The sequence below is a fragment of the Pristiophorus japonicus genome, chromosome 17 (assembly GCF_044704955.1).
Source record: "Pristiophorus japonicus isolate sPriJap1 chromosome 17, sPriJap1.hap1, whole genome shotgun sequence".
NCBI classification, from domain to species: domain Eukaryota; kingdom Metazoa; phylum Chordata; class Chondrichthyes; family Pristiophoridae; genus Pristiophorus; species Pristiophorus japonicus.
Window position 1 is genome coordinate 70,018,506 of NC_091993.1, and position 15,831 is coordinate 70,034,336.

The following is a 15,831-nucleotide window of genomic DNA, read 5'->3' on the forward strand; positions in this document are numbered from 1 at the left end:
CTTGAGATGAGCTTCCAAACCCATATCTTTTCCATCACTAAGACCACTTACTTCCACCTCTGTAACATGGTCTGTCTCCACCCTTGCCTCAGCTCATCTGCTGCTGAAACCCTTATCCAGGCTTTTGTTACCAATAGACTTGACTATTCCAATGCTCACCCGGCCGGCCTCCCACCTTGCACCCTCCATAAACTTGAGCTCATCCAAAACTCTGCTGTCTGTATCCTGACTCTCTCCATGTCCCGTTCATCCATCACTCACTGTGCTTGTTAACCTACATTGGCTCCCTGTCCAGCAACACCTCAATTTTTAAAATTCTAATCCTGGTTTTCAAATCCCTCCATGGCCTCAGCCCTCCCTCTATCTGTTTCTCCTCCAGCCCCACAACCTGCCATGATCTCCGCCCTTCTCCAATTTTGGCCTCATGTGCATCCCCGATTTCCTTCACCCCACCTTTATTGACCTTTATCAGCTGTCTGGGTCCTAAGCTCTGAGATTCTCTCCTTAAACTGCTCTGACCCTCTACTTCTCCCTCCCACTTTAAGATACTCCTTTAAAACCTACATTTTTAATCAAGCTTTTCATCACCTGTCCTAATATCTACTTATGTGGCTCAGTGACAATTTGATAACAGCTTAGGACATTTTACTACATTAAAGATGCTGTATAAATGGAAGTTGTTGTTGTATTCTGTGACAGGATAAACTGCCCAATGTGCAGCAGGCAGGCTGCTTCAGTCATTGTATCCTATTGAGAAGAGCCAATTGCCGCGTGTAGCAGTGATTGTCCGATTCTTTCATCTCCAAAACTGGCTGCAAGTGTTTCCTTCTTTGGACCTGCCAGGTCATAAACAATGGGGCCACCGGTCACATGTGTATATATACACGAACAGCTACTTGGAGGAGAGTGAGGCGCATATCAGAAAATAAATCCAAAGAAGACGAGCTATTAACTAAAATACAAGGCAATGACATATCAGACTGAAGTGAGAAAGAACAGACAATAATCGAGTTTGGTGCGTATCAATGGTCCAATCACGGGGCCGGATCCTTTGACTTGGGCCAATCACGGGGTCGGATCCTTTGACTTGGCCCAATCACGGAGCCGGGCCCTTTGACTGAGGCCAATCACGGGTCCGGGCCCTTTGACTGGGGCCAATTACGGGGCCGGGCCCTTTGACTTGGGCCAATTACAGGGCCGGGCCCTTTGACTTGGGCCAATCATGGAGCCGGGCCCTTTGACTTGGGCCAATCACGGGGCCGGGCCCTTAAACTGATGGTCTCCTTTCATTCAGTCCCATCGATTGACATAGAACAGAATATCAGGCGTGTTGTATAATAATTGGCTAAAGCCAGTCGTCTGCTTTATGTTCCGATCTTTGTCGAATTTCAGCCCAATTAACTCTAACTGCTTTCGTCTCCAGCTGATGAAAGCTCCTCTCTGTAGCTGGTTGCTTAAAAAGATCCATCTGCCTTCATATCCTTAGCTGGACCAGACTGCCTGACTGTGTCTCTATCCCTGTGCTTTATCTTAAAGGGATCGGAGACTTCACAACACAATGAGTGTGAGGATTTTATTGGTTACGATCTGCTAACAAATTGCTGGTTGTTTACCGTTCTTGGGAAAATAACTGCTATTAGCCTCCTTTTGTCCATGTGCTTTTCTTTTCTAACCCTGTATGAATTATTAAAAATGTAACATTTGAAACAAAATTCTCATCCCCCATCCCCCGCCCCAGAAATCCTTTCTGTGGAAACATTTTCAAAAATGTCGAATTAGAAATAGAGCCTTTTCTGAGCTGCTTTGCATTGTGGTCCTTATTCATCACCATTTCTCTTCCACGTCTTATAGTTGTGGAGGGTATTAAAACCTGTTGATTTTGGTCACACACTGATAGAGCTGGGGATGCCTATGGTTGGCATTAATGACTTTCGAGCAGTTTCATTCCCCCTGAGTAAGGTTTGCCTCCATCAGTGTGAAACAGACTCTGGAGCTGTAAAGGTCACCGAGAAGTAGATTCGAAACACAAGAACAAACGAGAGAAAAATGAAAAAGAAAAGGGAAGCCTGCACAAGTACTTTTCATGCTGGACACTAGGGCTCACCATTGTACTATCGTCAGAACTCTTTTAAAAGTCTATGAACTGATCACAGAAATAATATCGTCCCATCAAAATCACTGTCTAGCCACAGGTATGGCTACAGTGACACCATTTTAGCCACACACACACTAATTTTACTTGAAAATGCCTTGCACACAACACAGGCAAAATTACTGGGTGTGTATAACATTTACCGCCATTCAATGTAAACTTTGCCGTCTTTCACTCTTGCCAAAGTTTAAAACTGTGGCATGAAGTTATCAGGCAGGCACATTTAGTGCAGCTTCTAGGTTTTGGTCCAGCAGTTGCCAACTGTACTTTGACTTCATGAGAGTGATTGTTGAGAATATTGACTTACACACCAAGACTTACCAGACCCACCCCTGCTCTCTATCCAGAATGCGGTTGGCTGCTGCTTTCTTTTTGCCGTAATGTGCCCTGTTGGAGATAAGAACATAAGAATTAGGAGGAGTAGGCCATACGGCCACTCAAGTCTGCTCCGCCATTCAATAAGATCATGGCTAATCTTTGATCTCAATTCCACTTTCCTGCCCGATCTCCACATCCCTTGACCCTTAGAGTCCAAAAATCTAGCGATCTCGGCCTTGAATATGCGCAACGATTCAGGATCTACAGCCCTCAGGGGTAGAGAATTCCAAAGATTGACAACCCTCTGAGTGAAGAAATTCATCCTCATCTCAGTCTTATCCTGAGATTGTGCCCCCTGGGTCTAGACACTCCAGCCAGGAGAAATAACCTTTCAGCATCCACCCAGTCAATCCCCTCAGAATTTTGTATGTTTCAATGAGATTGCCTCTCATTCTTCTAAACTCCAGAGAGTATAGGCCCAATCTACGCAATCTCTTCTCATAGGACCACCCTCTCAACCCAGGAATCAACCAATGATGCTCATTATTGGTTAGGTTTGCTTTTTCTGCTGACCTGGAGTGGATATTCTGATTGGTCCAGCTGACCACGATGACCGCTCCCCTCTCCATGTAATGTTGCTGATGTTCCCATTATGCTGAAATCCAGCATTTTCACCCATGTTGCACCCTATTTTAGCAGCCAACCAATATTCAATAACCAGGGAAGTAAACCACACACAGCAATTAAAAAATACTCGCACACTCTGCGGTTAGTCTCACCATTTTACCGGCAAAGGCACAAAAAGGTTAAAGTTCACATGCAAAGGCTGTGTGAATGAACATTGAGATCACAGGCCCAACAATGGTGTCCATTACTTTTTTTTAAATTTACTAATCAAAAATGCAATTTTTTCCATCTAGGTTCCCAGTTCGACACATGTAGCTAGTGGCTAATGTATTGGACAACACTATAACACAAAGCACTGTGAGCTGACTACACAAATGTCCGTCTGATCAGAAAATCGTATCTCCAGGTCCCTGTACTCAGCAAACTGTTTGCTTTAAAACCTTCATTAAACTTCACATTACATAGATAAACAATAGCCCAAACTATGTGGGCCAGTAACACATCACAGAGTACCCCCTCCCCCCCACCCCACTCCCCACTGTATAACTCAGCGCAGAGGCCTGAGGTATTTAATATGGCTGAGGTGCTCAGTGCACCAAGATTTGGTTGAATCACATATAAGAATCTGCGAGCTGGCACACAAACTGTGCACAAGGCTTATTAAGGACCTGGTAATATTTCTATTCGGATGGTTACCTAACCTGCCCCCCCGCCGCCCCCCCCACTGGCCCCGCCACAGACTGGCCAGAATCTTCCTGTGCCGCGCGTGCGGGTTTGGAAGTGGGTCGGCTGTAACGTTTGCAGAAAAAGGGAGCGCATTGGGCACATGAGATCATCCCACCTTCTCACCCCTTTGACTCGGGTGTGTTTGCCAGTGTGCCACAGACCCAAACGGCAGAGGCAGGTGACCTAATTAATCTCATTAAATCCTTGTTGTGAGAATCTTAACAGGGATTTTAACCAGATCTTTGGATTTTCACTGGATGACCACGGGAATCGCGCAGCTGAGGCAGAGGTTCAGTGGCCATTGATCGAGGTCATTAATGCAGAGCATGGAAAGCAAACAAAATACTCCCACATGACATCTGCTTAAGGGAAAGGCTCTTGCTGAGTGCATTTTGAGAATAGGTTTAGGTGTCTACAGTTTGCAAGTCTTTTCTGCAACCTTGCAACCCACTCTCACCACATTGCTAGTAACTATCACAACATTGGCAGATTGCTCCTCTGATCTCTACCTGACCTGCCACATATTACATCAGCATGGGTGCAGCTTATACTGTCTCACCTTGGTCCTCAGAGACAGACCAGGATGAACCCAACAATAGCAGCAGCAGGCAAACCAGCAGCCTTCTTAATAATCTGATATTCCACAGGATAGAGGGTGTTGTGTATAGAAGAACTCCACGAGGCTGAGTACTGTGGGCTATACTTAGTGTGACCTTAGTCTTCTTTATTACAACTCCAGAGCACCTAAACAACATGGCAGCCAATCTTTTATACTGGCCCTGCACGTGTGTGCAGGTGACCATTAGAACTCCAACAGTAGCACCCTCTGGTGACAAGTATTACATAGTTACATACTTAACAGAGGGCATCAGTGCAATGCTGCACTGCGCCAGAGGCGATACCCTCAACACAGGGTAGACAGGCAGAGGATGAGCTCCCTCAACATGACGAGCAGCAGTGCCCAAGGGGGCTCAGGCTATCACGCCAGGTCGTCGCAGACATTTGTACATTGCTCGAGCAAGACCTGCAGCCCAGAGAATCTGGTGGACACACCTTGCCAGTGGCTGTCAAAGTCACCAGCACCCTCACCTTCTTCACCTCGGGCTTCTTCCAGGGATCTACGCAGACCTTTGCAGGATCTCGCAGTCGGCCACCCACAGATGCATCACACAGGTCACTGATACCCTGTTTGACAAGTCAGACGATTATATCAACTTTGCCACTGATGAAGCCAGTGTTACTGAGCGGTCGCTTGGCATTGCCACTCTGGCTGCCTTCCCACGGGTGCAGGGCATCATCGACTGCACACATGAGGCCATCAGGGCACCCCATCATCACCCAGGAGTCTTTGTGGACTTCCACTCCCTCAATGTTCAGCCGGTCCCCAACTAAAGAAAGATGCATGTGTGCGCCAAATTCCCTGGCAGCTGTCATGATTCTTTTATCCTGCGCCAGTTCACCCTCTCTCAGGTCTTCACCACCAAACTCACTTACCGGCTGGCTGCTTGGAGACAAGGGCTCTCCACTTAAGACATGGCTCATGACACCCTTGAGGAGCCCAAGCAAAGAGGCTGAGAAGTTTTGTAATGAAAGCCACATGTCCATCAGATGTGTCATAGAGCAAACAATAGGCATGCTCAAGATACGCTTCAGATACCTTGACAGATCTGAAGGAGCCCTTCAGTACGCAGGTATCCAGAATTGTTGTTGCTGCCGCTAGAGGAGAAGGAGCAGGAGGAACATGAGGGCCACATGCCAGCAGCACTGGAGAAAATTGTTCCCCGAGAGGCCATGACCAGATTCACTTAACTTTCTGCATTGCACCCAAACGGCTGCCACATGCTGTGCCAAGCATCCCCCCCCCCGTCCCACCCACAACAACACCATAAGGCATCCCTACAATGACCAAGCCATTGCTTTCACACTCACCCCCACTGCTGGAGGTAACGTTATGTCTCACCATTCACTCCAAATCAGTAAGCCAATTCCAAAATAGCAGACAAAAATGGGCATAAACGGAAAGTGGTGAAAATAAATACTTTCATATTTGTTGTAACAGTAACGGAACCGTAGTAATAACACTTCTTTAAATACCCATGTGCTTACCTTTGTGCATCAACTTCAGTGTCATTCTTCTTTTCCGCATGCTTCTACAAGGTGCAACTCCTGTGGCTTCAGCAGAGGTAGACGCAGGCTGCTCACTTCCCTGCTGCGACTGCATAGACATTTTTTTGGCGGAGGTCCTCTGGGTTTTGGAGCCTGTGAGGGTCCCGCCAAAGTCTGCTCCTCCTGCGACTGTGCAGGGGCAGACTTGGCCATCGGGATACAAAGAGGCATGAGGGGTTCTGACTGAGGCGGGGGCAATGGAGGAGAATCATAGAAATTTACAGCATGGAAGGAGACCATTTCGGCCCATCGTGTCTGCGCTGACCAACAAAGAGCTATCCAGCCTAATCCCTCTTTCCAGCTCTTGGTCCGTAGCCCTGCAGGTTACGGCATTTCAAGTGCACATCCAAGTACTTTTTAAATGTGGTGAGGGTTTCTACCTCTACCACCTTTTCAGGCAGTGAGTTCCAGACCCTCACAACCCTCTGGGTGAAAAAAATTCCCCTCAAAACCCCTCTAAACCCCCTGCCAATTATTTTAAATCTATGCCCCTTGGTTGTTGACCTTTCTGCTATGGGAAATAGGTCCTTCCTATCCACTCTATCTAGGCCCCTCATAATTTTATACACCTCAATATGGTCTCCCCTCAGCCTCCTCTGTTCCAAAGAAAACAAACCCAGCCTATCCAATCTTTCCTCATAGCTAAAATTCTCCAGTCCAGGCAACATCCTTGTAAATCTTCTTTGTACCCTCTCTTGTGCAATTCCATCTTTCCTGTAATGTGGTGATTCTAGCTGTGGCCTAACTAGTGTTTTATACAGTTCAAGCATAGCCTCTCTGTTATGTATTCTATACCTCGGCTAATAAAGGTAAGTATCCCGTGTGCCTTCCTAACCACCTTTTCTACCTGGCCTGCTACCTTCAGGGATCTGTGGATATCCACTCCAAGGTCCTTCTGTTCCTCTATACTATTCAGTTTCCTACCATTTATTGTGTATGCCCTTGTCTTGTTAGCCCTCCACAAAAACATTACCTCACACTTCTCCGGATTGAATTCCATTTGCCACTGTTCTGCCCACCTGACCAGTTTATTGATATCTTCCTGCAGTCCCCAGCTTTCTTCTTCATTATCAACCACACAGCCGATTTTAGTATCATCTACAAACTTCTTAATCATACCTCCTATATTCAAGTTTAAATCGTTGCTATATACCACAAAACGCAAGGGATCTGTACTGAACCTTGTGAAACCCCACTGGATACAGCCTTCCAGTCACAAAAACACCAATCAACCATTACCTTTTGCTTCCTGCCTCTGAGCCAATTTTGGATCCAACTTGCCACTTTGCCCTGTATCCCATGGGCTTTTACTTTCATGACCAGTCTGCCATGTGGGACCTTATCAAAAGCCTTGCTAAAATCCATATACACTGCATCAAACGCACTACCCTCATCGACCCTCCTTGTTACCTCCACAAAAAATTCAATCTAGTCAGACACGTGCTTCCCTTAACAAATCCATGCTGACTGTCCTTGATTAATCCGTTTCTTTCTAAATGAAGATTTATAAGACATAAGAAATAGGAGCAGGAGTAGGCCATAAGGCCCCTCGAGCCTGCTCCGCAATTCAATAAGATCATGGCTGATTTGATCATGGACTCAGCTCCACTTCCCTGCCCGCTCCCCATAACCCCTTATCCCCTTATCGTTTAAGAAACTGTCTATTTCTGTCTTAAATGCATTTAATGTCCCAGCTGCCACAGCTCTCTGAGGCAGCGAATTCCACAGATTCACAATCCTCTGAGAGAAGGAATTTCTCCTCATCTCAGTTCTAAACGGACGGCTCTTTATTCTAAAATCATGCCCTCTAGTTCTAGTCTCCCCCACCAGTGGAAACATCCTCTCTGCATCCACCTTGTCAAGCCCCCTCATAATCTTATACGTTTCTATAAGAGCACCTCTCATTCTTCTGAATTCCAATGAGTAGAGGCCCAACCTACTCAACCTTTCCTCATAAGTCAACCCCCTCATCCCCGGGATCAACTTCGTGAACCTTCTCTGAACTGTCTCCACAGCAAGTATATCCTTTCATAAATATGGAAATCAAAACTGTACGCAGTATTCCAGGTGTAGCCTCACCAATACCCTGTACAGCTGTAACAAGACTTCCCTGCTTTTATACTCCATCCCCATTGCAATAAAGGCCAAGATACCATTGGCCTTCCTGATCACTTGCTGTACTTGCATACCATCCCCCTGTGTTTCATGCACAAATACCCCCAGGTCCCGCTGTACTGCGGCACTTTGCAATCTTTCTCCATTTAAATAATAACTTGCTCTTTGATTTTTTTTTCTGCTAAAGTGCATGACCTTACACTTTCCAACATTATTCTATCTGCCAAATTCTTGCCCACTTATTTGCCTGTCTATGTCCTCCTGCAGCCTCTTTATGCCCTCTTCACACATTGCCTTTCTTCCCATCTTTGTATAATCAGCAAACTTGGCTACGTTACACTCAGTCCCCTCTTCCAAGTTGTTAATATAGATTGTAAATAGTTGGGGTCCCAGCACTGATCCCTGCGGCATCCCACTCATTACTGATTGCCAACCAGAGAATGAACCATTTATCCCGACTCTCTCTTTTCTGTTTGTCAGCCAATCTTCTATCCATGCTAATATATTACCCCCAATTCCGTGAACTTTTATCTTGTGCAGTAACCTCTTATGTGGCACCTTATCGAATGCCTTCTGGAAATCCAAATACACCACATCCACTGGTTCCCCCTTATCCACCCTGCTCGTTACATCCTCAAAGAACTCCAGCATATTTGTCAAACACGATTTCCCTTTCATAAAACCATGCTGACTCTGCTTGATTGAATGATGCTTTTCCAAATGTCCCACTACTGCTTCCTTAATAATGGACTCCAGCATTTTACCAATGACAGATTTTAGGCTAACTGATCTATAGTTTCCTGCTTTTTTTCTGCCTCCTTTTTTGAATAGGGGCGTTATATTTGCTGTTTTCCAATCTGCTGGGACCTCCCCAGAATCCAGGGAATGTTGGTAAATTACAACCAATGCATCCACAATCCCTGCCGCTACTTCTCTTAAGACCCTAGGATGCAAGCCATCAGGTCCAGGGGATTTATCTGCCTTTAGTCCCATTATCTTACTGAGCACCACCTCCTTAGTGATTGTGATTGTGTTAAGTTCCTCCACCCCCCTCCCCCCCCCCACCCATAGCCCCTTGACTATCCACTGTTGGAATATTTTTAGTGTCCTCTACCGTAAAAACTGATGCAAAATACATGTTTACAATTTCTGCCATCTCCATGTTCCCCATTACTAATTCCCCGGTCTCGTCCTCTAAGGGACCAACATTTACTTTAGCCACCCTTTTTCATTTTATATACCTATAGAAACTCTTGCTATCTGTTTTTATATTTTGTGCTAGTTTACTTTCATAGTCTATCTTCCCTTTCTTAATCATTTTTTTCGTCATTCTTTGCTGGCTTTTAAAAGCTTCCCAGTCTTCTGTCCTCCCACTAGTTTTGGCCACTTTGTATGCCCTTGTTTTTAATTGGATACCGTCCCTTATTTCTTTAGTTAGCCACGGATGGCTATCTTTTCTCTTGTACCCTTTCCTCCTCACTGGAATATATTTTTCTTGAGAGTTGTGAAATATCTCTTTAAATGTACACCACTGTTCATCAACCGTCTTATACTTTAATCTATTTTCCCAGTCCACTTTAGCCAACTCTGCCTTATACCTTCATAATCTCCTTTATTTAAGCTTAGTACGGTGGTTGGAGATCCAACTTTCTCACCTTCCATCTGAATTTGAAACTCAATCATGCTATGATCACTCATTCCAAGGGGATCCTTTACTAGGAGATTGGTTATTAATCCTGTTTCATTACACAGGACCAGATCTAGGATAGCCTACCCCCTGGTTGGTTCCGTTACATACTGCTCAAGGAACACGTCCCTTATGTACTCTATGAACTCCTCCTCAAGGCTACCCTGACCAATTTGATTTGTCCAATCAATGTGGAGGTTAAAATCACCCATGATTATTGTTGCTCCCTTTTTACAAGCCCCCACTATTTCCTGGTTTATGCTCTGAGTTGCTACTGTTAGGGAGCCTATATACTATGCCCACCAGTGACTTTTTCCCCTTATTATTCGTTATCTCCACCCAAACTGTTTCAACATCCTGGTCCTTTGAGCATATATCATTTCTCACTATTGCAGTGATTCCATCCTTTATCAATAGTGCTACCGCACCTCCTGTTCCTTTCTGTCTGTCCTTCCGGATTGTCAAATACCCTTGAATATTTAATTCCCAGTCCTGGTCACCCTGCAACCATAGTCTCTGAAATAGCTATCAGATCATACCCATTTGTCTCAATTTGTGCCGTCAACTCATCTATTTTCTTACAAATGCTACGTGCATTTGGACAAAGTGCCTTTAAATGTGGTATTTTACCCATTTTTCCTGCTTGTTTCCTCTCTCCCTCAAACTCACTTTCTTTATTTTTGCTTTCTAATTTCCGCTTTTCTCCCCTCCCTACTGAATCAACTCTCCTGTCCCTCAACTTTTTCCAATAATTTTTCGACCAGCGAGGTTAGGCTGACTGCCCTGTAATTACTCGGTTTATCCCTTTCTCCTTTTTTAAACAAAGGTACCATGTTAGCAGTCCTCCAGGTCCACACCAGTAGCCAGAGAGGATTGGAAAATGATGGTCAGAGCCTCTGCTATTTCCTCTTTTGCTTCTCTTAACAGCCTGGGATACATTTCATCTGGGCCTGGGGACTTATCCACTTTCAAAGCTGCTAAACCCTTTAATACCTCCTCTCCCACTATATTTATTTCATCTACTATTTCACACTCCTCCTCCTCGATAGCAATGTCTGCAGCGCTATTCTCTTTCGTGAAAACAGACACGAAGTATTCGTCAAATACCATACCCACGTTTTCTGCCTCCATGCACAGATTACCTTTATGGTCTCTAATAGGCCCTACTCTTTCTTTAGTTATCCTCTTGCTCTTAATGTATTTATAAAACATTTTTGGGTTTGTCTTGATTTTACTTGCCAACATTTTTTAATGTTCTCTCTTTGCTTTCCTAATTTTCTTTTAAATTTCACCCCTTCACTTTCTATAAACCTCTCGGGTTTCTGCAGTATTGAGACATGTGAGCGTTTTGAGAGGAGCCCCCACTTCCATGTCCCTTCTCACAATCAGCCCTCTCATGGGCCACCCACACTTCTCTGCTAGCATGGAGCTGGAGTGGACCACGAGGATCGAAGTCTATGTTTAGATCCCTCCGAGAGAGGAGGTCTATGAGCCTCTGCCATCTGTTGTCCATAGCTAGCATGTGTTCATGTGACTGATGCATTAGCTGCTTCATGCAGGCCACCCTTTCCATGGAAGAGACTACCGTCGCCATTGCCTGTGGTGCTCATGTTGGAGATGGGCTCCTCCATTCTCTGCACATTTGCAGACATCGCGGCTGCATACGATGCTAGAGCCTCCTGCATTTCCTGCTGCCTCTCCACGATCGCCCTCTTTCTCAATGGCCCCCGAGGCTCAGTGTCTGCCTGTAGCTGAGCAGAGCTTGGAACATCCTGTGCCCTCCAGCGAGGAGTCTCCACTGCTGTCCCTGTCAATACCATCGGCTCTTGCTCACTTGTGATGTGAGACATCAGGTGACAACACAACTCTATCTCGCACAGGGCCCCCTGAGGTGGCTGTATCTGCGCTGGTGCTGGGTGCACTTGGGTCTGCTGACGGTGCATCCTCAGAGGCTGGAGCTTCCTCTGAGGAGTCGTCTTCCTCCTCCGGCTGGACAGTGGGAGGGGGGAGGTGGGGGGGGGGCACTTGATGGACATGTGGGAGAGTAAAGAGATGCTTTAGAAATGTTATATTAAGAATGGGTAACGGTGCCATTATGCACATGATGAAAATTCACTGGCTGCTGACGTCAGTCACAATATGGCTGACTGCTGTGCGCCATGTGGCTATATGAGATGTAATTCTGTCACTAGGTTGCTCAGAGGTCCCCCTCTCAGTCTCTCACCGCCAGCAGCTCTACAGCTCTCGACACCTCCAGGACAACCTCTTCTGCTGGAGATAAAGTGCTGAAGGATGGAGGGCCATCCCTGTTTCTCACCCTCTCCTTGTTATTGTGCGATCTCTTCTCCTGCAAGGAGGAAAAGAAGTTTGAGTGAGAGTGATGGCATGAGTGTAAGGAATGTGTGGGTTACATCTGTAGAGGGTGACTATGAAGGAGTGTGGTATCAATGCCAAATGGCCTCCTTCTCTGCTGTTACTTGCTATGATTGCAATAGGATGAGGGTGAGTATCAGGGGTGGTTAGTCAGATGGGGATGTGAGTAGGTACATAGAGAGAGAGGGATGGGTGGACGTGCAAGGTAGTTGGTGTACAGAATGATGTGCAGGAGCAGGCTGGGGAAGGCAGAGTAATGGGGTTGTGGTGACTGGCACATCAGGATGTAGGTGAGTGTGCCATTGCACTCACCTTTCCTGATATCATCAGATCATTGAGGCGCTTCCCGCACTGCACACAGGTCCTCCTCACCACATCCCTGCTGTTCACCTCCTCAGCTATTTGGAGCCAGGCTCTTTGTCTCCTGTGGGGGGTCTCCTGTCCATTCATTGGTAAGAGGAACTCCCTGTGTGCTCTGACTCCCTCCACAAGAATATGTAGGGAGTCGTCGGAAAACCTGGCTGAAGCCCTCTGTCTTTGGGTAGTCATGTTTACAATTCTCAATAATAACAAGACCCTCCAACCTACTCCCTGCACACTCCTAGATGTACCTTGAAAAGCGATGTGGCCAAGGCTGCTTTAAATATCCCCGATGGAAATGAGTCATCGATGATGTCATCACCTATGCCATTTAATAGGGCTGGGAAATGCACAGGCCTGCCTTAATAGGGGCCAGTAACTGAAAGTTGCTCAGGAGTGGACTCATCAATACAACGTGGTAACACGCCACGCGGCTCGAACAGACTCAGCATGCAAAATTCTGGCCATTGCGTGCCTGAAGTACCTGAGACGTGCTCCAGGTGGCTGGATGGGAGGCTCATTTAATGTCTCCGTCCTCTCATTCCTCCCTTCCTACTCCCCACCTCTTGTCCCTCTTCCACCCCCCCCCCCCCCCACACCCGCACCCCCCCTCCACCCCCCCAACACTGTCCGTTGCTCCCTCAGAACAGATCGTTCTCTTATTTCACTGTCTGCTTGCGCCTAAAAGTTTGGTTCCTGGCACTCCGCTCCCGCCCAGCACTCCCACCGCGTGATGCACTATTCACCGGGAGCTCACTTCACAGTAGCGGGCGAGGTTGGCTCGGTTGTGCCCATGCCTGTGCAGCGCTGCGCGAGGACTGTGTTACCAATCCCGATGGGTAGAACGTTTCATCCACTGCTCCCTCTTACAGATGTATCTGACCTGACCGAGGGCAGTAAATCGTTGGTTTGACGATGGCAGACAGCACATCAATCTGCTATAAAAGGCATGCCCATTGCTCCCTGCCCTGCAGACTGAAGGGCTGTTGTTCTTTGCATGATTATAAGCCGAAGGGGATGAATCATAAAATCATGTGATGGCTCTTTGAAAGAGCTACTCAATTTGTCCTGCTCATTCTGTCGCCCTGTAAATCTTTCCTTTTCAGTAATTATCCAATCATTTTGAAAGTTACTATTGAATCTGCTTCCACCATCCTTTCAGACAGTGCAGTAAAGATCATCGCAACTCGCTGTGTTAAACAATATTTTAATATTTTCTCCTCCTCTTCCATCCCTCCTCTTGCCAGTTATCTTCAATCTGTGTCCTCTGGTTACTGATCCACCTGCCAATGGAAACAGTTTCTCCTTATTTACTCTATCACAACTGTCATACCTTTCAACACCTCTATTACATCTCCGCTTCTCCTTCCCTGCTCTAAAAAGAACAACCCCAGCTTCTGTAGTCTCTCCACATAACTGGTCCTTCATGCTAAGAAATCCAGGAGAGGGTCTGATATGCTGGATGGCCTGACTCTAACAGATAATTAATCTAAACATAAAATCTTACAATTTGATCCGTCTGCATCTTATTTTTGTCCATTGCTTTCCTTTCAGTCATTGCACCCAAGCAGATTGAACCCGTGTTCCCGATCCATGTAACGGAGAAGCCCCCTCCAACAGTCCCAGTCTCTGAGCAGCACGACCGTCTCTCTGTGAGGGGGTGGTAAGCAACGTCCCTTGTAAGCTTGACTGCCTCCTGCACAGACTGCCCCTCCCAATCTGTGCCCCACAGCCCGCCTCCCCCAGCCCACAACCCACGGCCCCCGACCCACGGCCCCCCTCCCCTGGCCCACAGCCTGTCTCCCTCGGCCTCCAGCCCACAGCCCCCGGCCCCCAGCCCACGACCCTCCCTCCCCCGGCCCCCCTCCTCCGGCCCACGGCCCCCAGCTCCCAGACCCCTCCCCCAGCCCAAGGCTCCTGTCCCTCGGCCCACAGCCCCTATCCCCAGCCCCCAGCCCCCCTCCCCCAACCCACGGCCCGCCCTCCCCCAGCCCCCCTCCCCCGGCCTCCGGCCCACCCTCCCCAACACCCGGACCCCCTCCCCCAGCCCTCAGCCCCCGACCCCCGGCCCCCCTCCCCCAGCCCCCAGCCCACGGCCCCACTCCCCCTCCCCCGGCCCCCAGCCCAAGGCTCCCAGCCCAAGAGCCCCCTCCCCCGGCCCCCAGCCCACGGCCCCCCTCCCCTGGCCCCCAGCCCAATGCCCCCGGCCCCCAGCCCCTGACCCCCAGCCTCCAGTTCACGGCCCATTCAGATTTCTGCGCATGCACGGTACCTACAATAGACTAGACAGCGGGCGGCCTGCACGGGACCGTGCAGATGACTGTGCAGCTGTGCAGCTTAGTGGGAAGATTGCTGGTAAGTGAACAGCGGGTAGCGTGTTCACTTCTGAGTCAGAAGGTTGCGGGTTCAAGTTCCACTCCAGGGATTTGAGCAAAAATATCTAGGCTGACACTCCCAGTGCAGTTAATATTTCTTCAATAACAAACCATTGTTATTACCGTAAAAGTTGCAAAGTATTTACAGCACAGAAATAGGCCATTAACCCACAGGTCGATGCCACTGTTTATGCTCCACACAAGCCTCCTCCTCCCCTCTCCATCTAACCCTGTCAACACGTCCTTCTGTTCCTTTCTCCCTCATGTGCTCATCTAGCTAACCCTTGAATGCATACATGCTATTTCACCTCAATCACTCCCCGTGGTAGCAAGTTTCTCACTGTAACCACTCTCTGGGTAAAGAAGTTTCTCCTGAATTCTGAATTGAATTTATTAGTGGCTGTCTTATATTTATAGCTCCTAGTTCTGGTTTCGCCCCAAGTGGAAACTTTTTTTCTATGTCTAACCTATCAAACACTTTCATAGTCTTGAAGAACTCGATCTTTTCTTTTGTACAGAAAGACAGCCCTAGCCTGTTCAATCTCTCCTGATGGGTATAACTTCTCAATTCCAGTATTTGCAACTTCTCCAACCAGAACTGTGCACAGTACTCCAAGTGTGGTCTAACTAAGGTTCGATACAAGTTTAATGTAACTTCTCTGCTTTTCAATTCTATCCCTCGAGAAATGAACCCCAATGCTTGGTTTACTTTTTGATGGCCTTGTTAACCTGCATCGCTACTTTTAATGATCTGTACTCCCAGATACCTCTGTTCCTCGAGACCATTTAAACACTTATTTTCCAAGGAGTATGTGGCCTCTTTAATCTTCCTACCAAAATGTACCACATCACACTTAACTATAAAGAAGTTTATTTGCCAATTACACACCCATTCTGCAAGCTTATTCATGTCTTCCTGTATTTTGACACAG

The 15,831-nt window shown here is 47.2% G+C and overlaps 1 protein-coding gene across 1 annotated transcript in view; it reads left to right on the plus strand.

Moving 5' to 3' along the window:
- The window catches only part of LOC139227783 (peptidyl-prolyl cis-trans isomerase FKBP5-like), a 472,122-nt gene that overhangs the window by 342,335 nt on the left and 113,956 nt on the right, over positions 1–15,831 (plus strand). The gene's annotated exons all lie outside the window — the stretch shown is intronic.